A 23,092-nucleotide genomic window follows, 5' to 3' on the forward strand; every position below is an offset into this window, starting at 1 on the left:
AGCCATGCAATTTTTTTCTCTTCAAATATTTATCCAATTCTCTTTTGATGGTTAATACTGAACCTGCTTCCACTGTTCTTTCTGGTCATTCATTCTAGGTCATAACAATTTGCTGCACAAAAAGGAATTCTCATGTCGCCTCTCCTTCTTTTGCCAATTACATAGGATATATGGCACAGAAACAGGGCATTCAGCCCAACCAATCCATGCTTCAATCCTTCAATTTATGTCCTCTGGTCATTGATATTTCTGATGCTGTCACTTCACAACTCCTAACAAACTCAAAGATACCAGTCAGCAGGAAAGATAAAAGAATGGTAAAAGCAGCCCTGATACAGTCTCTCAAGACTGTTGCAGGGCAGACAGACTTCTCAGGCCCTTACACACAAGAGGAAGTGTCAGCGCCCTGTCAGCTACCAAGCCAGGCAAAGCAGGAGGAGTCGATGGGATTTATCCAGAATTCCTGAAGAACATTGGATCACAGGGAAGGAAGTGGCTAGCAAAACTGTTTACCAACATCCATAGCACAGGCACTATCCCAAACATCTGGCACCAATCTAAGATAGTGGCCATTGCTAAGCCAGGGAAACCACCAACGACCCGCACAGCTACCACCCCATTGCCCTGCTCTCAATAACATATAAGGTCCTGGAACACCCCCTGCTAAACAAACTGAGTCCCAACCTGGAAACAGTGATGCCCCCCACAACAGGCAGGTTTTCACACAGGCTGCAACTGTTCCGAGCAGGTCCTAATGCTGACCTCACATATTGCGGCTGGTTTTCAGAAAGGCCTGAAGACAGAAACCGCCTTTGTTGACTTATCCTGTGCCTACGACACAGTGTGGTGGACAGGAATGCTGCTAAACTCTTCAAAATCATCTGCCGTGTGAAAACCCTACAACTAATCAACTCCATGATCAGCAACCGACAGTTCCATGTGCATCTTGGAGATCAAATCAGCCGCCCATGCATAACCAACAATGGGCTCCCACAGGGATCAGTTCTCACACCAACCCTCTTCAATATACATACCAGTGACCTCCCTCCCACAAAGTCACGGCTCTTCATATATGCTGATGACTTGACCCTGGCTTTATAGGTTAATGAACTTCAGGACGTTGAGAAAACACTCACTGAAGATCTATGTTCTCTGGAACCCTGTGTCAGAAAATGGAGACGCTGACAAAAGGTCACCAAGACTGTCACTTCAGCCTTCCACCTGAACAACTCGAAGGCCAGGGAAGAACTTCACCTCCAGTCCTGCGGCCAACAACTCACCCAGAACCCAATGCCAAACTACCTTGACATCACTCTTGACTGTACATTGACCTGCCGGAAACACTTCCAGATCACTAGAGCCAAGGTCAAGACGAGAGTGAATCTAATAAGGAAACTGGCAGGTACCACCTGGGGCAGCAGAGCCTACACACAACGCATTGTTTCACTTGTCCTGGTCTATCCAACAGCAGAGTTGTGCTGCTCAACCTCACTTAGAAGATGCCACATAAACATGGTAGATAGCCACCTCTGGGAAATCATGAGGATTATTTCTGGAATGTTGAGATGAACACAGCTCGAGTGGCTTCCTACGCTACCACACATTGAACTTCCTGATGACTGCAGGGAAAACATTCTCCTCAAAGAGCACCACTGGCTGAGAGTTAATAATGCACTCCCATTGATACAGGACTTCAAAAAAAAACATGTACTCGCCTGAAGTCTCATTACCCCTACTGGAACACACTCCACACCCTACAAACAGCCCCATCTCTCGATGGCGCACCTACTGGTTGACTGCTAATATCACTAACCTGATAACTGGCCCAAGTGGTGATGTCCCGGTGGTCAACCGCCCATGGAAAATTTGGGAAAACCCTCACCACTTGAGGATAGGCCAGGGAAGATGTGACCACCAGATCCACAAGTGGAACATGAGGACCAGCTCAAATTGTGACTGTGGCCATCCAAGTCAGACCCCATCACCCACATATTGAACTCTTGCCCTGAGAGATCCATTCCTGGTGATATCACAACCATTCACACTGCATCAGCTGAAGCCATTGAATGGATTGTTAACCTCCACATCAAACTATAACCACTTCCCCAGCTATACAAATATATACTGACCCGTCTGCTACTGTAAAAAAGTTTCTTCTTGTTTACTCTATCAAAACCCTTTAAGATTTTGAACTCCTCTATCAAATCTCCTCTTAACATTCTCTGCTTCTCTTTGACATTCTTTCCACATAACTGATATCCCTCATTCCTAATAACATTCTTGTAAACCTCTTTTGCACCCTCTCCAAGGCCTTTGCAGCTTTCCAAAAATATGGTACCCAGAACTGGACAGAATATTCCATCTGAGGCCCAGTCAGTGTTTAATAAAGGTTAAGCATTATCTCCTTGCTTTTGTACTCTATGCCTTTACTTATAAAGCCAAGGGTCGCATAAGCTTTTTTAACAGCCTTCTCAATTCATCTTGTTACCTGCTAAGATTTGTGTACATATACCCTCAGGTCTCTGTTCCTACATCCCCTTTAAAATTGTACCATTTAGCTTCTATTGGCCAAGATTTTGTGAAAAAAATAACAATGAGCACTCACTGTTATTATGGAGTAAATCGGACCGTGACTTCTCGAGCCCGCACACGTACAGTTAAATGTGGAAATTCCAAGGTTGGTGGATGATTTGCCCTGCTAGTCCATGAGCTACTCTACACTGGTACCTTGCTGAGAGACTCAGCATTGAAATATATATAGGGCCGTAAAGGACTGTACTTACCAGCTAGTTAACCATTAAACATGCCAGAAAACATTACAGCTGGCATATTCAAATGTAAGTGAAGTTTTAACCATATGATAAGTCTTAATTATTGCCAAACAACCTCTTAGGTACTGAAATTTTAATTTTACAAGTTTCTATTCCTTCAAATGTAATTATTGGTGGAAATTTAAAAAAATTAAATTCTGTCTTACTTCTTGTTTCTGCCTCTTTTATCCCTCTCAGATTCCATTTTGCCCCTCTCTTTATTTTGCTTTCTGTACATGATTTTAGAATGAATTAAATATTCAAATTTATACTGGCTGGTTTAGAATCTGTCTCAGTGAAGATTTTTTGATGCTCATACATGCCACAGATCCTCTGTAGAGGGCACTGTGCTAGATCAGATCATAGAATCAGAGAATGGTAGCAGCACAGAAGGAGGCCATTTAGCCCCTTGCGTCCGTGCTGGCTCTCTGCAAAAGCAATTCAACTAGTCCCACTTCCCCAGCCCTTTCCCCATAGCCCTGATTTTTTTCCTCATCAGGTAGTTACCCAATTCTCTTTTGAAAGCCATGATGTCCGGTGATATCAAGTTGCAACCCAAAAGCTTGTAAACAAAGTCACCTTCACCACTGACTGCAAAATCAGGGCACTGTTTCTCCTCATTCTTCCTACCAAAATGCATCACTTCACACTTCTCTGCATTAAATTTCATCTGTCATGTGTCTGCACATTTCACCAGTCTGACATTGTCACCCTAAAGTCTGTTACTATCCTCATTCTTCACTGTATTTTCACTGTGCTTGTGTCATCTGCAAATTTAAAACTGACCCCTGGGGAACACCAGTCTAAAAAAACAGATCTCTGCTTTCTGTTCCTTCGCCAATTTTGTATCCACATTCCACTGTCCTTTTTGATCGCACGGGCTTCAATTTTGCTAACAAATTTGCTCTTTACGAAGCTCCTTAAAACATCGGTACCTGATAATTCAGATTCTGCCATGCCACTTCATTTAAAATCAGAATCAGTTCATTATAATTTTATTATGAATCCCACCGGTGCAAATTTGTGATTGCAAAGCAGCGCATATTTGGCGTAATTTTCAAGGGAAGGGTGTGCAGCTACTGCAGCTGACTTGCAGGTCGCCGACGAGCAAGGGATGTTCGCGCTAAAGAGCTATCAAAGTTTAAGGAGAGAGGAAAAAACGAGGTTTGGAGAGGCGCCCAGTGAGCTCAGCAGGTTGACATTTTTAGACTCTTCTCGGGTCTGCTTTTAATTTACAAATTTGGTCGAGTTGCGGGCGTGTCGCTGGAAGCTGGAGGTTGTCCAGCTCTGAGCCGATCCCTCCATCGAGTCAGCTCTGAGCCAGGGCTCCTCTGCAGGTAGTCACAGCTTCAAATCCTCATTCAACCAAACCTCACCCTTCACGCGAGGAAATCATCAGTCCTACGAGAAGCATCATCCGCCGGCGTTCAACTTTCCCCCTGAAATGCCCAGAGAGTGAAAGCCGAGCAACACATTCACTCTGCCGCCAGGAGCTGAGGGTAAGAGTCGGCTTCAGCTGACTGGAACTGCTTGGGCTGTGCATTAAGTTGGTTTTCCTGGTGTTTCTATGTGTTATTTGAATGTAAATTGGTGTCTCGACAGCCTCCAGTGCGATATATTAATTAGCAGAAGTCAAGCTGGAATTACTAATTATTTAACGTGTTTTGCAATGGAACATTCCAAAGCTTGAACTGTGAAAGAACCGCTTACATTTCAGTTCGAGGCTCTGTTTAGGGTGCACATATTTATTATTGGGGGATTTCTCTCCGAGTTAGGGTTAACCCTGGTTTGAAATATGGAGAGATCACTCGGAGAGATTCAATCTTGCGGTATTACTGTCGATTTGTACAGTAGTGGAGTTCATGCTACATAGTGATGTGATTTTACAGCGGGTGACGGCAGGGTTTGGTCCTGTTTTCTGGTTTGAATTAAGCTGCTTTCAGGTCAATGCGTTTGACAGTTTGGGAATGTGCAGTGCTGTGCAAAGCAGGGGAAACAACGACTCGGCTTTCTGGAAAGGAGATTAGTAAACTCAGGAACTGGGGAAAGGGGTATTGTAGATGAGATCAGACAAAGGCGGTGCGAGGCTCCGGTTGTAGACAGCGACATGGCTGGGTGAGGGGTGGGGGAGAGGAATCAACAGTGGGGAGGGGGTTTTAATGAAACCAGGAGATGCTAGAAGGAAGTTGGAGAGTGAATGAGGGACTGTTATAGCTATAACAGCTTGAAAGGAAATGACTGGGAATTAAGAGAGAGGTGCCTCCTGTGAGCAATATCGAGTTAGGACATGAAAATGATTGACATTCCTGTTCGACCCCTGAAACAGCCTCGGTGTAGAGTTAATAGCTCTGGGGTATAGCAGTCCACGCCACCTACCTGTCTTGCACTTATCAAGACTTCCATTAGCTCCACAAATACATTGATTTTTTTTCTTTCTATTGTGAGATTTCTTTTCCTCTTAAATGCAAGATAACTTCTTTACCATCTTTAAATATTTTCTCTCTTGCACTTACCAATTCTAATCTTTAATTGTAGATTAGTAAATGGGAATTTTACATTAATCTTAGTAAGTTAAATAGATACGTATACAGTGTCATACGACTGCTGGGCACCGGTTTCTGAGATTGCCATTGTTTTGCGCTTCTTCGCATTGAAGAAGGGATTTTGGGGCGTGTGTCAACGTGAGAGAGGCAGCAATATTCAAAAGTGAAGTCTTGATGTGTCTCCTGAACGCACTGAACTCCTGTGGCAGACCATCACACGTTCGCACCCGGTTTCACAGTCTGATTTTGACCGTTAGATCTCCTGTGAAATCTTTAAAAAGTGTTTCGCAGCAAAGGAACGTTGTCAGCACTGGGCTTCCTTGAAGCAGTGATGTGCAGTCGCTGATACAATTGCAGCCTGAAACCTCCACCTTTGCGGAGTGAGAATGGACATTAATAACGGCAATGGCCCATAAACTCACTCACAAGTAAATCTGGAGGGACAAAAACTGCAGGACTAGAAGCAATACTTGAATTTAGGCGGTCCTAATCACAGAGTAGAATTTGGTGAGAGAGAAATACGAGTAGGACCATAATAAAGGCAAAGCTTTGTGCCTGGAATTTGTAAATGATTGTGATTTTGCCTCCCGCATCTTCTTCAGCAAAAGCCGATGTTTGAGCTTGGTGCTGAACCATCGTTCAAACTTGTTCGAAAAGTCCACTGATATTTTGGCCCCCAAAGTTTCATCAGTGGTTTCTATGAGTGAGAAACCAGGCTGAAGAGCCCGAGACCCAAAGTGCAAAGTTGAAGACAACAGGAGAAAATGCGATCAACCATTAGGCGACTCTTTCAAGTTTTAGGAGGTGGAAAATATTGAGGGAACGAGTGAAAAGATAGTCAGCTTTTAGGTCCCTGGAAAGAATAATTGGCTAAATTCATGGAAACAGGAGGTGGATGAGGACCGGCTAAGCATTAAAAGCAGAAACAGCAGGTCCCATCTAAGCAACTGGTGTCAGGATGAGGAGATGTACTGAGTGCATTACCCAAGGGGTTGGTACAGTGGCCCTTGCTGTCTCTGATCTATTTAGATCTCCTGGATTCAGAAGTTTAATACAAGTTGGCCAAGTTCACGCAGATGATACTAAGCTGAGGAGGAAGGGGGGGAAGGTCATGGAAAAGCCTAGACAATATCTGAGTAAGCTGCAAGTTCTTACACATTCGAGGAAAAAAATGGGGGTCATATTTAATGACTGAGGTTTAATTAGTTAGGGAAGAGGCTGGGAAATATCTGATGATAATAGACTCACCACTGACTGGGATCAATTTTAACTTCGGGCAGTAAATTGATGCTGGGTGGGTAGGTTGCCAATGAGAATGTATGAGACTCGAACCAGTTTGAAGTTCAGGCTTTATTATCCTATCCTGGGAGAGCTGCCGTTGAGTTTTCCAATAGGGAAGGGGCGGGGCAGGATATCCGGCTGAACTCAAGAGATACATGCAAGTGAGGGCTCCGAGTTACTGTTACAGCACTTTGAGGTGAACTCAGCTATATCATCCAACTGCTATACACCTTGTTCTATCGATATTGGTGCTTTCGTTGCTCCCTCTCCCTTGGCATTTTTGCAGGATCCTTTACTGTTGCTCTTGATCTTCTTCTTCCTCTACTAGCCGGCTTGGAGTTGCCATACTCAAGGGGACTCCCTTGTTTGAGTCTGAAAAGACTTAAGACATGCAAAAAACCAATTCTTTTCTTCAGAGTATACAGCTCTGGAATAACCCTTGATGACTCACATATTATTCAGCGATGCGACAATCTTCAGTGTGCCCCCTTTAAATATCCCCAGTTAGTTTCTCCTACTACCCACTTCCCCGAGAAAGGTCTTCCACTAATGGCTGCCCCCAGGCTGCTAGTGGAAATTGCAGAGGTGCCTTCCTGAGAGGCTGAAGTATTCATTTAAATATTGTTGCCGCTCGATAGGGCCGGACAATCTGGAGCGCTCAGTAGCGGATCCAGTGGAGGGGCGATCAGGGTCGTATTAATACTGCATTGCCATTGGCACCGTCTTACCTCCCCATTAGTGCCAGCTGTAACAAGTTATTAGTTACCCCACCATGTCGAGTCATTGCAAAGCAGCAAGTAAGAAAGCAAACTGAATGCTGAGTTTTGTTGCCACATCAGTAGAGTATGGTATAAAAAATCATCTTGGGTGGTCGTGCAAAACGGCCGTTGTTGCATCAGCCACCCCTGCCCGCCGGATAGCCACTACCATTAACTTCAATGAAAGTCAATAGCGGGCAGGGCGTATAAGAGGCAGCCAATGCGAAATCATCCGTTCTGTGTTACCGGCCATGACTCTACGCCATGTCTAAAGTCATCATGCTGAAGCTGGGCACTGCTCGGACTCGGCCACACCTTGAATCCTGTGTTCAAATCTGGTCACCGACGCATGAGAGAAACATCAAAGTCCGAGGAAAAGGGCTGATGATTAGAGTCAGAGGACTGAGAAATCAGGAAAGGTTAGATTAACACGGACCTCTCCCCACCCCGCCACCTTGAACGGAAATAAATGGGGGCATTTATGGAAGTATCAAAGTGCAATTTAAACCACAACTGCAAAATAAGTAGAGCATAGACATAAATTGGTAACAGGCAAATTCAGGACTGATGTCAGGAAGCATTTCAGACAAACAGTAATCAGGAACTGGAATGGTTCTACAGACAGGGTAATGGAATCATTCAAGAGGTGGGTAAAAGGATGATGAGATTATAGACATCTATATAAGGATGAGCCAGCTGGATCAAATTGTCTCCTTTTCTGAACTTGTCTAGGTGAGTTGGAGTATGAGAAAGTGAAAGAAAGAAAGACCTGCATTTATATAGTGCTTTTCACAACCACCAGACAGCTCAAAGCACTTTACTGCCAATGAAGTACCGTTGCAGTGTAGTTGCTGTTGTAATATAGGACATGCAGAAGCTAATTTGCACAATCAAACAACAGTGTGACAATGACCACATCATTTTTTTTTGTGATGTTGATTGAGGGATAAATATTGGCCAGGATACTGGGGATAATTCCCCTGCTCTTTTTTGAAATGGTACTATGGTATCTTCATTCCCACCCAAGCAGGTAGAGGGGGCTTTGGTTTAAGTGTAATCTGAAAGACACTCCCTCAGGACTGCATTGAAGTGTCAACTTTGATTTTTGTCTTAAACCCTGGAATGGGACTTGAACCCAGAACCTTATGATTTAGAAGCAAGAATACTACCAAATGAGCCATTGCTGTGATGATTTCACTATATTATGAATGTGGGGAAGAGGAGGTGTGCATTTGAAGCTTAGAAAGAACAAGGGAGGAAAATTCAGAACAAACTGGACTATAATCGAAATGATAAAATAGAAAAGCCATTCCTTATAAATTGGTCATATCAAAGATATGACGTCATGAAGGATTTAACTTATGCTTGTTAATTTTCAGCTGTGAAATGTGCCTTGCATAAGCAGCAATTCTAATACTAGGTATAAATAGCAGCTCGCAATTTTTCCTCCAGGGAGGTTAAAAGGTAGGAAGAAATTGCTGGCCATTAGGATACCGTTAGAGAGACAGGCATTTTTTCAAGCCTTACTGTGCTCTGTAATTGCTCCAAGCCGTCCAAGTTGAAATGGACTTTAATTTTAATAGTTTCTGATGAAAGTTAGCAGGTTAGATTGATGCTGGATATAGGGATAGGAGTGGCCATTCAGCCCCTCAAGCCTGTTTTTTCAGTTAGATCATAGCTGATCTATAGCTCAACTCTATTTGCCTGCTTTTGCTTCATAGCCTTTGCTAGCCTGAGCAAAAAAAATCTATTGATCTCAGTCTCGAAAATTTCAATTAATCCACTATCCTTTGTGGGAGCAAGTTACCAATTTGGACTCCTAAATGGACTACCTTGAAATTTAGTATTATGCCCTCTTGTTTGCTCCACCAGTGGTAAGAGTTTTTCAGTATCTGGCTTATCAAATCCCTTTATCATTTTAAACACCTCAAATAGATCACCCCTCAACATTCTAAACTGAAGCAAATACAAGCCAAGTTTATGCACCCTGACCTCATAATTTTGAACACAGTGATCCCAAGTCATTCCGACAATGGCCGTAATTTTATGCCACCCCGCGAGCGGGATGGTAGTGGAGGGGGTGGGGGGGCGGTGGCATAAAATGGAGTGGGAGGCCTTCCCGACCCGCTCCCAGCTCCGCCGCCACTTAACAGCCACTTAAGGGCCTTTGCCCGCCTCCATGCAGATTTTGCGCGTGGCAAGCAGGCATCCTGGAGCCGAGAGAAGCCGCCTAACAAAACTAGGCGGCTCTTGAATGTCCCGGGGCTGCCCTCATGTTCGTGGAGGGCCGCCCCCACTACTCCAACCACTCTCAACACCCAACACACCCCCTTCCCCCAATTAACCACCCTTGCCTCGCCAAGGCCCGACTGATTAACCCTGGCGAGGCAACCTAAACTTACCCGCCTTCCCTGCTCCCAGACATCTTCTCTTCATGCTGGGCTGCAGTCCCAGGAGTGGCCACCGCTCCTGGTGGCGCTGCTGGGACTAAGAGCTGCCGGCCCGCTGATTGGTTGGCAGCTCTGTTAGGTGGGACTTGCTACCTCAAGTCCTGCCTCACACCAATTGAAGTCCGGGGACCCGCAAAATACAGGTCGGATCCCCAGGCAAGGCGGAGGCCGTTTCGCCTACCCTAAAATCCCGACCAATGTGTCTGTCTATCTGTTAATTTGACCCAGTATGCCTTTCTCCATCACTCTATGAGATGTCTTCTCTAATCTTTTGTTCCTCCAACCTTTTCTCTTGTGCATATAATGATAGAACACACCATTACAAGCTAATTAGTTACTTCTATGCCAGAAAGTTGTTCATCTAGCTGTGGAATGCAATTTTTTAGTGTGTGAAATGGCTCAAATATTGTGAAAATCCCAGTTCACCTAGGAGGCACTGCATTTCAAGGCACATATTCACTGCAAAAGAGGGTGTTGATAGCTCAATGAACAATGGGCTCCTTCCAGTCCCCACCAATTCAACACACAATAATGCATTTATTTGTTTATTTTAATGGTTATTTTAACACAGAATGTAGAATGTGAAGGCTTATATTTCTAAGAAAGCTACCTACATCACATTTGTTATCCAATGGAAATACTGAAAAATATTTGATTAACTATTAATGGCAATGTGGTCACATTCTCATTCTACTAGAACTCTCATGTGAAATTTCCATAAATGTATGTATTCTATGTTTAGTAATGTGCAAAGGCTTCCTTGCACTATCATCCCTTATTAAATCCTATTTCAAAAAATGATGGTTAATTATTTCTAAACTGAAAATTAAGAACATTTTGCATCTTAATTCCGTCAGTCTTTGTTGTTGCTACTGGATTTTAGGATGAGAAAGGAATTCAATATTCATTACAAAATGCTGCTTTATATCAATATCCTATTCCCCAGATATATATTTCTTCCTACTGAAAATGCTTATCTAATTTTGTAGGTGATGTGAGAATCCCACTAACCATCTACATAGTGCAGCAGGAAAACCATGAATGATAAGATTATGTGCAAGTATTTGCTCTAGATGTACAACAATCTCAGCCCCAACACTTTTACCCTTTCAGTAATACTTTAATCTTTTTATCCAGGCTTTTTTTTTCCATTTTATTGTTTCCATGTATTTCCACCCTCCTTGGTACCTCCTTTTTCTGACCTCAAATAATAACTGCTGCCTGAATGAATATGAATACTGTAAAACTTCATGGTGGGGGTAAAAGTTTAGTTTACACTTTGTTTCCTGTAGTTTGACAGTGAACCAAGTTTTGTTGTTGTGCTCCATTGTTAAAGAATATTTAAAGCAGCTACAATATACAGCCTTTTAAAACAGAAACATGGGATCAGTCTTCATAACTGCTTCTTCTTTCCTATTTAACCATGTTGCTATCCTGCACTATGAGATTTGGCCTTTCACCCAGACTTCCCTGTATTTAAAATGATACCTTATATAGGCATTAACATTTCTTTTTTACTTTCCCTCTGTTTCCCTCCTCCTCCTTCACCCCCCACCCCCCCCCCCCCCCCCCCCCCACCAAACACACGCCATGCATCATTCTCTGTTTTAAGCCAAGGGGCCATGACATTCCACGGAGATACTAGTGCCGACATGCTCATTTGAAAGATTCCTTTCTGCACTATTTTAGCTTAGGTATTAACCATTCAAATTAGCTGAGTTAACAATGCTACTAGAACAGTGTAAAGAGGAAACTTGTCAGGAAAAAGTTAATTGTTCATATGCTATTATGTCACAACATAATTTTGGGGCCAGGGTTATCATTAAGCAAATCCAACCTGTGAGGTTGTTAGTCATAAGCTAGTCACACCAAAATTCTGTTTGTCCTCTGCTTACCTGCAAGATTTGGGGGTGGGGGTGTGTTAGGGGGGAGGATAGTCTAGAATCTGAGATGGGTTAGTGATTGGGGAGTGTGCTAATTTTGTAGGACAGTCTTACTATATGAAAATACTTCCAAACTAGGACAGAGAGGTCAAACATCTGGAAAACGTCAATTAGAGCCCCCCAAGACAACAGGATGACTGTGCTGAATCTACTGCCGTTGTCTGTTATTAATTCCTTATGAAGCCCACATGTATTTCATTTTTGTCCTTTAAAGACTAATTTTTATCTCATTCTCTCCCCCAACCCTATGCAGAAACAATAACTGCAATATATAGTCACCCAGCCTTAAGAGCTGAAATACCACCTTGTAAAATATTTTGGTGTATAAATTTGCTCTCTGCCCCTGGGATCTGCACATATACACAAGCTAAGCAGTTTACAGCTCTTCCACATTGATTATGGGCATTAGAAATAAAAGCCCTAGAGGGTCCTGCTATTTTCTCTTTAAATAAACTATACACACATGTGCACACACGTCTATTTACTTCTGGTGCTTATACAAAATTTTCCCATTATTTAAATTCAATAATTGTAGGTGCCAAATCTGACCTGGAGTCATGCAGCTCTAAATACAGGCTATCAGTGTTTTCTACTGACATCTGTCACTTTTCACTTATGCCTATCTTTCACTACCATTAGCAGATCAACCCTTTAGATTAGTGGTGGTATTCCTACCTCTGAGTCAGAAGGTGCAGTGCTCAAATGCTACTTCAGATACACCTGACAAGTGACGATCAGAACTCCTGCTCTGAATTACAGGTTGACATCCAATGGAATATTCACATTTGGCAGACATGAGTGATTCCTTTTGATTGTATGGGTTGCAGGAGCCCAAAAAACCCTCCCTATTTGCTGGTACAAAGATCGTTAGCTTCCAAATCCTCTGCTACTTTGCATTGTTCTCCGAGGAAAGAATAATCAGATCTGAAAACAACAATTACAATTACACGACAAAGAAAAATAAGGTTCTCTAGGTGATTTTCAAAGTTAGTGGTGCAGACGGTGAGCCTTGGTCACAGGAGCACCTAATGTGATTTTTTTTTGTCCACAATGAATTGAATTTTGAGGGCAACCTGCCACTGAGTTCTTAATGATTTTCCTTGTATAGTAAAAAAAATCCTTGTTAACAGTATAAACTTGGAAAATCACTCCTCATATCACATATTTTCTCTAAGAACACCCACATTCATTTGTGGCTACTCTCCTTTGATGCCATTCTTTCTCATCATTTTAATCCCATGTTTTTCCAAAACTTCCATACACCCTCTTTCTGCTGAGAGGCAGGACAATCTCGTCTTTGATTGGTATCACTGGCATTTCAGAATTGGCCTCTAGGGGGTGTGCTTGTAGCATGGTCAGCCAACAATGCCAATTCTGCACTCTCCAAGATGAAGAACCATTGCCACAATTTATTTTCATCTATCAATGTAAAAAGCAATGTGCGAGGCCTGGAAATCTCAGGTAAGTAGTTCAGAAAATTTCCAAAAGGTTAACAGGATGCTGAGTGACCATTTTCTTCCACTTGCTGCAGCGGAAATGTGGTGTCAGCAGTTTTTCTGTTGGATTGGCGTCACCACTTTGCAGAAGGTAAGGGAGCTCCTTCCAATCTCCTGGCATTCCTGGTCATGTAGCTGTTGGTTGGTTGCCACAGGTTTGAAATTTGTGGACTTTACCACATTTTACACCGTTCCCTGTGACCTCTCCAAAGGTATGCCATTAAAAGAGAGGCTGAAGCTCAAGAATTCTGCCAAAATTCCAGTTTGGAATTGGTAACAGGTGGCAGCCTTATTGCTTCAGATTATAGAAATTAATTTAAATCTAACGACACTAGTAGTCATGAACAACTGAAAATAATATTTGGCACTTGTGCATTGTGACTTGTTCTCACCTTTGTTTACTGAGGCCCATCGAATGCACTGACTCCCTCCTGTAGAAATGGAAGATATAATTATTACAAGGTTGGAAGTGGATGGCATTCACAAATGCCAGGCGGGAATAAGTGAGAAGTCATCTGGATTTCAGGATCACCAGCCAAGCAACCCAAGTATATTGATTATGAACAAGTTGTAGCCAACATTTGAACAAGTTTTTAAAAAATGCATACAGAGCATGCATATTTAATGTATTGTTCGTAGAGCATGACAGTATGAAATCCTTCCTGACTAAATAGATTTTGTGTTAATATTTATTCATTAAGAAAAGCAGGTTGTAATTCTGTCATGTATTAAATAATACTCATATCATTTAGGGGCTGCCTGTTCATCCTGTATCACTGATCTGTGGAGTGCAGAATACAGATCCAGTTCCGAAGAAGGGTCACTGACCCGAAACGTTAACTCTGCTTCTCTTTCCACAGATGCTGCCAGACCTGCTGAGTGGTTCCAGCATTTCTTGTTTTTAATCAGATTCATATCTCTGATTCCGTGTAAAATGAGTTAAGATAATAATTAGAGTAGAAGTCATGTGCTTTTCCACAAGAACAGAATGAGAAATCAGTGGGCAAGTTTACCTTGGGACTATCCATAGTCCATTCGAAAGTTGCAAAGTGTTCCCAAGAATTCCACTTTCAAAACTGGGCAGACAGGGTGGAGGCAGGTCAAAGATCATGGCTTACCATCTGATATTTGTTATGCTGCTGATGAAAATTAATTGATTTAATAATTAATGGCCCAACATCATAAGCAGAAAAAGTGGACTTCATTTCAATAATTTTACATGTATTTGGCTTTCACTTCCAGACAAGTAACTCAAATAGAGTCCAAAACTGTGAACATCCTTAAAAGCAGAGGTTTAGGAATAGGACACATCACAGACTCTGGGCCAGGAACTATAAAGGAACAGAAATTGAGAAAATAACATTAAACAATGATTAATGCACTGTTTTGTCATTATTTTAAAACAAAATGGAGTCCTTTTCTCATTTTGAGAGAGGAAGTGCTGCTGCTTGGCTCTTAATTATATACCTTTGAGATAGTGTTTTTCTTGTGGGTATGTCACAAGAGAATACAGCATTCTGGAACTAAGAAGCATTTGGAAGGAATTAAACTGTTTGATATGTAGCAGCTGTGAGCAGAACTTCAATGGAAATGCAAATGTTGGCTGTATCTTTCATCTGTTGCACATACTTTCAGTCAAATAAAGTCACAGGATACTCCATAAAGAATCATGAAGTCCAGAAGATTATCTCACAGTTGAGGAAGTAACTGTGGGTAATAAACCATGGTGATTTCAAGATTCAGTTCTGGTGCTTGGGTTAATTTAGTAGGAATCCAATAAATTTAGGCTGCCTTAGATTATTTTATTTCAGATACCATGAGCCAACTCCTGCCATTTATTGCTGTTAATTTTGTTCTCCATAGCCTGATGGCAGACTTGTGGACCAAGGTATAACAACAGTGTAACCCAGATTAATGGGTGGACAAACCTCTCTCTGCTGGATGTTTGGACCTGGATGAAATTAATTCATGTTCCTAATTCATAATTTATTGGCTGCAGGATTGATGGTATACAAAGTGTTATTTGTCAAACTGAGACATCAGAGAATGCTCTCATGAGATTGGGGCGAAGACACATTTGGCTAAATGTTCTTTGTCTGAAAAAAGGGTTAATAACCTTTTAAGAGAATAACTTTTTAAGACAATTTAACAAAATGGGGATTGTGCACAGTTTCTAATGGGCAATTTTGTACAGCCCAACTTATAATTTTGTTTGTGGTAACCACAAGTAGTCAATTATGATGTCACTATAATAATGATCCCTGAACATTTCTACAGCAGCTAGTTATTCTATTAACTGATATAAATGCTGGAAAAAGCATTCATCCAGCTGTAGAATGTGCAATACAAAGGGAAGGGTGGTGGAGGAGGAGAAACTTTAGTGGGCACTTATGGCATGGTAAGAATGGATTGCCATCATTCACATTTTGTGTCATTAACACTGAAGCAACATTCCCAGTGTCCGTTGTTACTAAAGTGGATAGAATGGGTTTTCAAGTTTAGTTCTTTCCCCGTAATCATGTAATTGATAGAGTGGGAGAGTACATCAACTGCCAGACTAATGAAAGTTGCCTGTTTGGGAAAGGACCTGACTCTTATGTACAAAGGGCAGTAAATGGGTTCTGCACTGACTGCAAAGTTGTGCTCACCCACTTCTCCCCTCCCTGTGGTATGCTGCCTGATGGGCGCAGGATCCCCACTGGTAGCCCACCTAAAGTATTCTAATAGGCTGGTCATGGAAAATCCACAGGGGCCAACATGAGCTTTCCCCCCAATCCCATTACACTTCTAACAGTATTGGGACTAAAAATGAAATATCCAGCCAATATATCCAGGTCCACCCTCTAAATGTAAAAACCTCAAAATCATTTTCTATTGAACATGTATTTTTGCCTATTCTTGACCTCTGAGAAAGATGAGTGATTTTCATTTTTAAAAAATAAGAAAGTATAATTTGAAAATCTCCTTATCAACCTAATTTGTTCTCGTTGCAGTATTTCCTCATTCCTTCTTAATATCAAAACTATCTCAGCAGCTGGTACCAACCAGCAGGATGAAAACCAGCTTAAAATTGCAATGAAATTTGGAACTTGCAATTTTTACCCCAAACTCTGGTACAGAACTGGGAAACTGAAATTGTCGAATAATTTATATGTAAGCAGAGACTCTTACCTTTGTTATCGACCTTTGTCATAGCCTCACTGAAGATCCTGTCAGAAAGTGCCCAAAGGTGGTGCCTGCAGACTTGGATGTTTTCTGGTTCCCATTTATGTACATCTGTTCAGAATCCAATGATCCAAACTGAACAAATTAATTGATTAGTGGATTAATCTGAAAAAGCTAAAGGATAGACTTCCATCTATAGTGCTGTGTTCAGAACTGTTCTATCAGTAAAACTTGGAATTGTTGTCAAGAGTCTTCCGGAGCACTACATTTGTAATGTTAGTAATGCTCATCACTAACTTTATTTAGGCTAACAATGGTAAATCATACTTTATCTCAAGCCTTCAATCAGTAATACCCCATTGAACAACATTCAGTAATGCTGTCAGAAAATCTTATTGGCAATGAAATGCTCCATTAGTGATACATCAATAATAATGATGTACTGTCTAGTACTTTGTTAATATTGTTCCTTCAGTAATGCTATTGGTAGTGATGTGCTGACTAATGATTTAGTCATGATGTTGAAAGTAACATGCTTGATAATCATCCACTTTCCATTGCTTTGCCAGTAATGGTCCATCAATAATAAATAGCTAAGGTACTCCTCAAAATCAAGTTATGGGTAATGTACCATCAGGAATGTATCTTCATGTAATGCTCAATCTGTAATGCTTTCACAGGTAACAGTTCAGCATTATTTCTGTGTTGATTAAAGGTCTGCAACGCTGTCTGTAACACCTCAGTGGGGAATATTCTGTAATTAACACCAGTGTATCAATATCTCTACAGTGGGTAAAACTCAGTGACACTTAAACAGCCTGCATTATATCAGCATTTATCATAAGATTTTATCCTATGTTTGCCATGTATGCATCACTGGGGTCAACTGCCAGAGGAGTGAGAGGAATGTTTTTAAACATATGATGAATCATTTCCATATTCTGCGAGAATTCAGACACAATACCATTAGAAACATTAGTAAATGTATTAAAACTCTTAACATCCTTGGTGATTATGTATAATTTGAGAATGTCATTCCATCATTGAATGCACATTCTCCTAGTTGTATTAATTTAGGAACAGAGCAGCGTCCAGAGGCAGTATTTTCTCCATGAGCTTCGGTACCCCAATGTCGGGGTTAAATGAGGGTCAGAAGCCCAACTGTGGAGGGAACAGTCACCCAGCAATGGTCTTCCCCAAACTGGCCAATTAGTGGTCAGAGGGCGGGCTCGGGGCAGGCTCACTGTCCAATTAAGGGCTCTCGAAGTTAGAGGGCCAATAGAAGGCACTTCAGCACTGAAAAAGCAGCAGGCTGCCTTTCAGGTAAGAGAGTGAGAGAGGGGGGTCCTCAACATGGAAGCCACCTCACTCCAACTTTTTAAAGTTTTAAATAAAAAGATAGAATCTGCGCCTGAGCTACCATGTGGCGGGGAAAACCCCTCCACAGGGCTTCCTGTGGCTGCAGCTGTACCAAGGCAGTAGGGAGAGCCTCAAAGCCGGCCTCGACTTTTGTACTGCCACTTCTCGGTCTGCCGCTGGGAGGCCACCTTCAGGTACCTGGGCTGTTCCCTGACTCCTCTGGGGCCAAGAGGCTGACTGGACAATTCCAATCAGCCTCTGAAAATAATTTGTTTTATTCTTTCATGGGATGTGTGTGTCACTGGCTAGACCAGCATTTATTACCCATCCCTAATTGCCCTTGAGAAGGTGGTGGTGAGTTGCCTTCTTGAACCACTGCAGTCCATCTGGTGTAGATACACCCAGAGTGCTTTCAGGGAGAGAGTTCCAGGTTTTTCACCCAGCAACAATGAAGGAACGGCGATGTAGTTCCAAGTCAGGATGATGTGGGATTTAGAGGGGAACCTGCGGATGGTGGTATTCCCATACGTCTGTTGCCCTTGTCCTTCTAGGTGGTAGAGGCCGCAAGGTTGGAAGGTGCTGTCGAAGGAGCCTTGATGAGTTACTGCAGTGTATCTTGTAGATGGTACACACTGCTGCCACTCAGTGCATTGGTGATGGAGGGAGTTGAAGGTGGTGGATGGGGTGCCGATCAAGCAGGTGGCTTTGTCCTAGATGGGATTGAGATTCTTGAGTGTTGTTGGAGCTGTGCTCATCCAGGCAAGTGGAGAGTATTACATCACATTCTGACTTGTGACGGGGAGTCAGGAGGTGAATTACTCACCACAGAATTCCCAGCCTCTGACCTGCTCTTGTAGCCACAGTATTTATATGACTGGACCAGTTAATTTCTGGTTAATGGTAACCCCCAGGATGTTGATGGTGGGAGAATTCAGCAATGGCAATGCTATTGACTGTCAAGGGGAGGTGTTTAGATTCTTTCTTGTTGGAGGTGGTCATTGTCTGGCACATGTGTGGCACGAATGTTACTTCCCACTTATCAGCCCAAGCCTGAATGTTGTCCAGGTCTTGCTGCATGCAGGCACGGAATGCTTCTGGATCTGATGAGTCGCAAATGGTACTGAACACTGTGCGGTCATCAGCAAACATCCCCACTTCTCACCTTATGTTAGAGGGAATGTCATTGATGAAGCAGCTGAAGATGGTTGGGTCTAGGACACTATCCTGAGGAACTCCTGCTGTGATGTATTGTGGCGGAGGTGAATGGCCTCCAACAACCACAACCATCTTCCTTTATGTTTGGTATGGCACTGACTAATGGAGAGTTTTCCCCTGATTCCCATTATCGGCCTTAAATGGCCTTTAAATAGCTCAATTGGCTTACAGCTGCTTCCAGGCAGGTAGCCCTGCCACCCCCCCATCCTGCCTAGAAGAAAATGGCTTGTGGGCGGGTTGGTGCTGGCAAACCGGCACGCCGATCAACGACGCAAGAGTATGTGCTTGCCCGCCCACCTGCCTCTGTGCTTGCCCCTATTTGGGATTAATATTCCTGCCCATGGTCTCTTGGCCCTCATTCCAGTACTCCCTGCTATTTTTCCTTAAGAGCCATTATTGTTTGACAATACCAGGGTGGTAAAAGGTGTTTTAATTAGAAACCTGATTAGCATATTAAAATTCAATCTGCCAATAAAGTGTTAATGTAGATGAGCTCCTGGGATTGAATCCAGTATTTTTGTAATGTTCTCACGAACTAACAGTGTACATTTGCCAAACTTAAATGTGGTTTAAATCAGGTATCTTGCAGGTTTGCTTTGAATAACAAATCTTCATTTTTGTTTCTTTATTTTCTAACTTCCTCCCTGGACTGGAGTTGGATTGTGGCTCCATGGGTGCTGGCACCTTCCAGAACCTTGTCCAAGTGGCCCTTCTTCATGAGTGGACTCAGATAGTTAGGGCAAGATTTTAACTAATTCAAAACCCATTCGCAGAGTTAAAATTGGGCCCTGATTAGTGTCATGATAGCTGAAGCAGCTCCTGTTCTCCTAATATCCACACGCTTGTACTTTCCAGCAGGAATCAATTGACAGTGGGCAGCAGTGGCAGCCCAGGTTAACTTTTCCTCCCTGTAGCTTACGTGTGATGAGACCAAATACAACATCCTTACTGTGACCTCAGTTGGAGAGCGGCTAGCCCAGCACAGATTGGGACTCAAACATTAGGCCTCCCTGTTCTGTTTGGCTCAGCAACACTGCATGGTGCAGTTACCCACTGAGGTATCATAGGTGATTCTAGCAAATCTAACAATCAATAATAACAAAGCATTGTATATTGGAATCCCAATATGATACCCCATGTAGTTATTGGACGTACATTCAATGCATTCAAGCAAAGGATCCTCCACATGCCAAGATCCTGGATGTTGTTGGGAGGCATCAGATAGAGGCCACGCATTATCCAAAATGGTGAAGAAAATCAGGCTGAGCTTCAGTCCTTCTCACTCTTTCTTGCCTTACTGCATCCAATTTGAGAGCAGCTTTGGCATAGATCTTGGAGAAGCTGCAGGAAAGATTTTATTTTAAAGCACTTCTAAAACAATTGAAGTATTTTATTTGCCAAATAAATAACTCAGGGAATGAAAATGGGTAACAAAATAGGAAAGAAAATTGGAATTATTTCAATATTCTTCTGGCCTCTTTGAAAATGGATTCAGTTATTTATGAGGCTGAAGTATTGGCCCTTTGGGCAGGCAAATAAGTCTCTAAAGATTAACCTAAAACAGAATAATCCATGGGATATTCAAGTATGCAAGACTCCCTGGACTGCCAAAGAAAAAGAGGTTCAGACACGTTTTCCTATCACTGTATCACCACAGGAAATAGACCGTTATTGATATCTTCTCCCTAATACAGATAGCCACTATCTAACCCCTTGTATGACAACCCATCCTCTGAAATCATTAGTGAAAATAAACAGTACCAAGCAACCAGGGACTGAAAGTCCCTATCCCAATTTAGATAGGGAGGGAAAAGGCATAATAATTTCTATATGACTAGAAATATCCTTTTTCCCCTCTGCTAAGGTCCCACAGGAACAAGTCCAGTAATAAGGATTTTTAAAATAAGATTCAATCTTCAATGCTGCACCTGGTGTGGTACTAAATCATACAGATTAGGAAGAGTTCAGATTTAACATCTTGTCTGTGCTGCGTTCGGGCGGTAATCCAAAGCTCACCTATGCGATCCACTGTGCAGCACAACAGGCTGATGGCCATGAAGGCAAGGTGCTGCTGGAATTACCCCATAATAAGCCAACAGGTTCAGGAGAGGAGGAGAGAAAACAGAAAGAAGATAAAAATATATAAAGAAGCTAGACTTTAATAAGATCTATTTGCAGTTTCATGTGTATACTAGGAAAATGCACAGTGGTGCAGTGGTTAGCACCGCAGCCTCACAGCTCCAGCGACCCGGCTTCAATTCTGGGTACTGCCTGTGTGGAGTTTGCAAGTTCTCCCTGTGTCTGCGTGGGTTTCCTCCGGGTGCACCGGTTTCCTCCCACAGCCAAAAGACTTGCAGGTTGGTAGGTAAATTGGCCATTATAAATTGCCCCTAGTATAGGTAGGTGGTAGGGGAATATAGGAACAGATGAGGATGTGGTAGGAATATGGGATTAGTGTAGGATTAGTATAAATAGGTGGTTAATGGTCGGCACAGACTCAGTGGGCCAAAGGGCCTGTTTCAGTGCTGTATCTCTAAATCTAAAAAAAATCTAAAATAGATTTGGTAGTAAGCCATTCAGCCCCTTGAGCCTGTTCTGTCATTCAATTAGGTCAAGGCTAATCTATACCTCTAATAATATACTTGGTATAATTAGCAGTTGTAAATTTTGCTGCAAAGTCAAAAAGCTATTAAGTAGATGGATGTTGCTAGCCAGTCAGGCAGATATGTAGACAGAGTTCGAGAGATAGGCACGTCTTCAGGTCTTGTTGTGGTATTCAATTGTTCCATGTTGGATTATTTGAAAAGGACTTTAATTTTAAGGTTTTCTGATGAAAGTTAGAAGATTGGGTTGATATAAGACAGAGAAACAGGAGTAGGCCAACAACCCCTCAGCCTGTTTCACCATTCAATTAGATTATAGCTTATCTGTACCTCACCACCATTTACCTGTCTTTGTTCATATCCCTTTTGACTCTTATCCAACAAAAAATCATCAATCTCAGTTCTGAAAATTTAATTGACCCAGCCGCAACAGTCTTTTGGGGAGGGAGTTCCAGATTTCCAGCACCCATTGTGTGAAGAACTATGAGTGCACGTCCTGCTCAGGGATCCCAGTTGTTTTTTAAAAAGTACTCAAATAATCTCGAAATGTTTAGCAAGAGTGGTTAAGATGACAAATTTCAGATAATCTTGCTGGATGGGCTAGAGATGATGCATAGACGGTGGAAGCTGTGTAGATACATCTACAGCCTCATGCCTGAGTGAGTGTTCATGAAGAAAAGTAAGTTGGCAATCCCAAAGAAAAAGACATATGAATGTTTCAAAAAACTTCATTCATTTAAGCTAAAATTAGAGGACTAATTTATACATTTTATTTGCTAAAGAAAGGAAGTTGACTTTTTAAAAACGATAGTTTTTATGAATTATTTCATTGTAAAGCTCCAATAGTTCAATTGGTAAACATACTGCCTGTTGAGGATGAGTGCAATATAACCCCACAGGGTCAGTATTTTGATCCTCTCTCTGTGCTGATTTAGTTGATCTTAACTGGTGTGGCAGCAGGGATTCTGCACTTTGTCTCTGGGCTAGAGAGGGAAAAAAATCAGTGAGGGTTTCCTGATGTGATGTCTTATATAGAATTGCAGAGAATTTACAGCACAGAAACTAGCCCAATCTGGTATATTGTTCAGATGAGCCTCCTCCCTCGTTACTCGAGCTCACTCTTATCAGCACATCCTTCTGTTCCAGTCTCCCTCATTTACTTATTTAACTTCCCCTTAAATGCTTCTGTGTTATTTGCTTCAACCACTGCATGTAAGATCCACATTCTAACCATTCTCCAGGTAAAAAAGTTTATCCTGAATTCCTTATTGGATTTATTAGTGACTATTATGTATTTATGATCCCTAGTTTTGGACTCCTCACAAGTGGAAACATCTTCTCTACATTTACGCTCTCAAACCCCTACACAATTGTAAAGACCTCTATTAGGTCAACCCTCAGCCTTCTCTTTTTTCAGAGAAAAGAACCCCAGCCTCTTCAGTCTTTCTTTCCTGATAGTTATAACCTCT

At 42.2% G+C, this 23,092-nt stretch overlaps 1 protein-coding gene across 1 annotated transcript in view; it reads left to right on the forward strand.

The window, feature by feature from the left end:
- The first annotated feature begins 4,087 nt into the window (after window positions 1–4,087).
- LOC137372223 (collagen alpha-3(VI) chain-like) overlaps window positions 4,088–23,092 on the forward strand; it is a 244,888-nt gene continuing 225,883 nt past the window's right edge. The window contains exon 1 of the mRNA XM_068035869.1: window positions 4,088–4,309. The gene's annotated coding sequence lies outside the window, so the exon portion shown is untranslated. The remainder of the gene's footprint in view (window positions 4,310–23,092) is intronic.

This window comes from Heterodontus francisci, chromosome 7, assembly GCF_036365525.1.
Source record: "Heterodontus francisci isolate sHetFra1 chromosome 7, sHetFra1.hap1, whole genome shotgun sequence".
Taxonomy (NCBI): Eukaryota; Metazoa; Chordata; class Chondrichthyes; order Heterodontiformes; family Heterodontidae; genus Heterodontus; species Heterodontus francisci.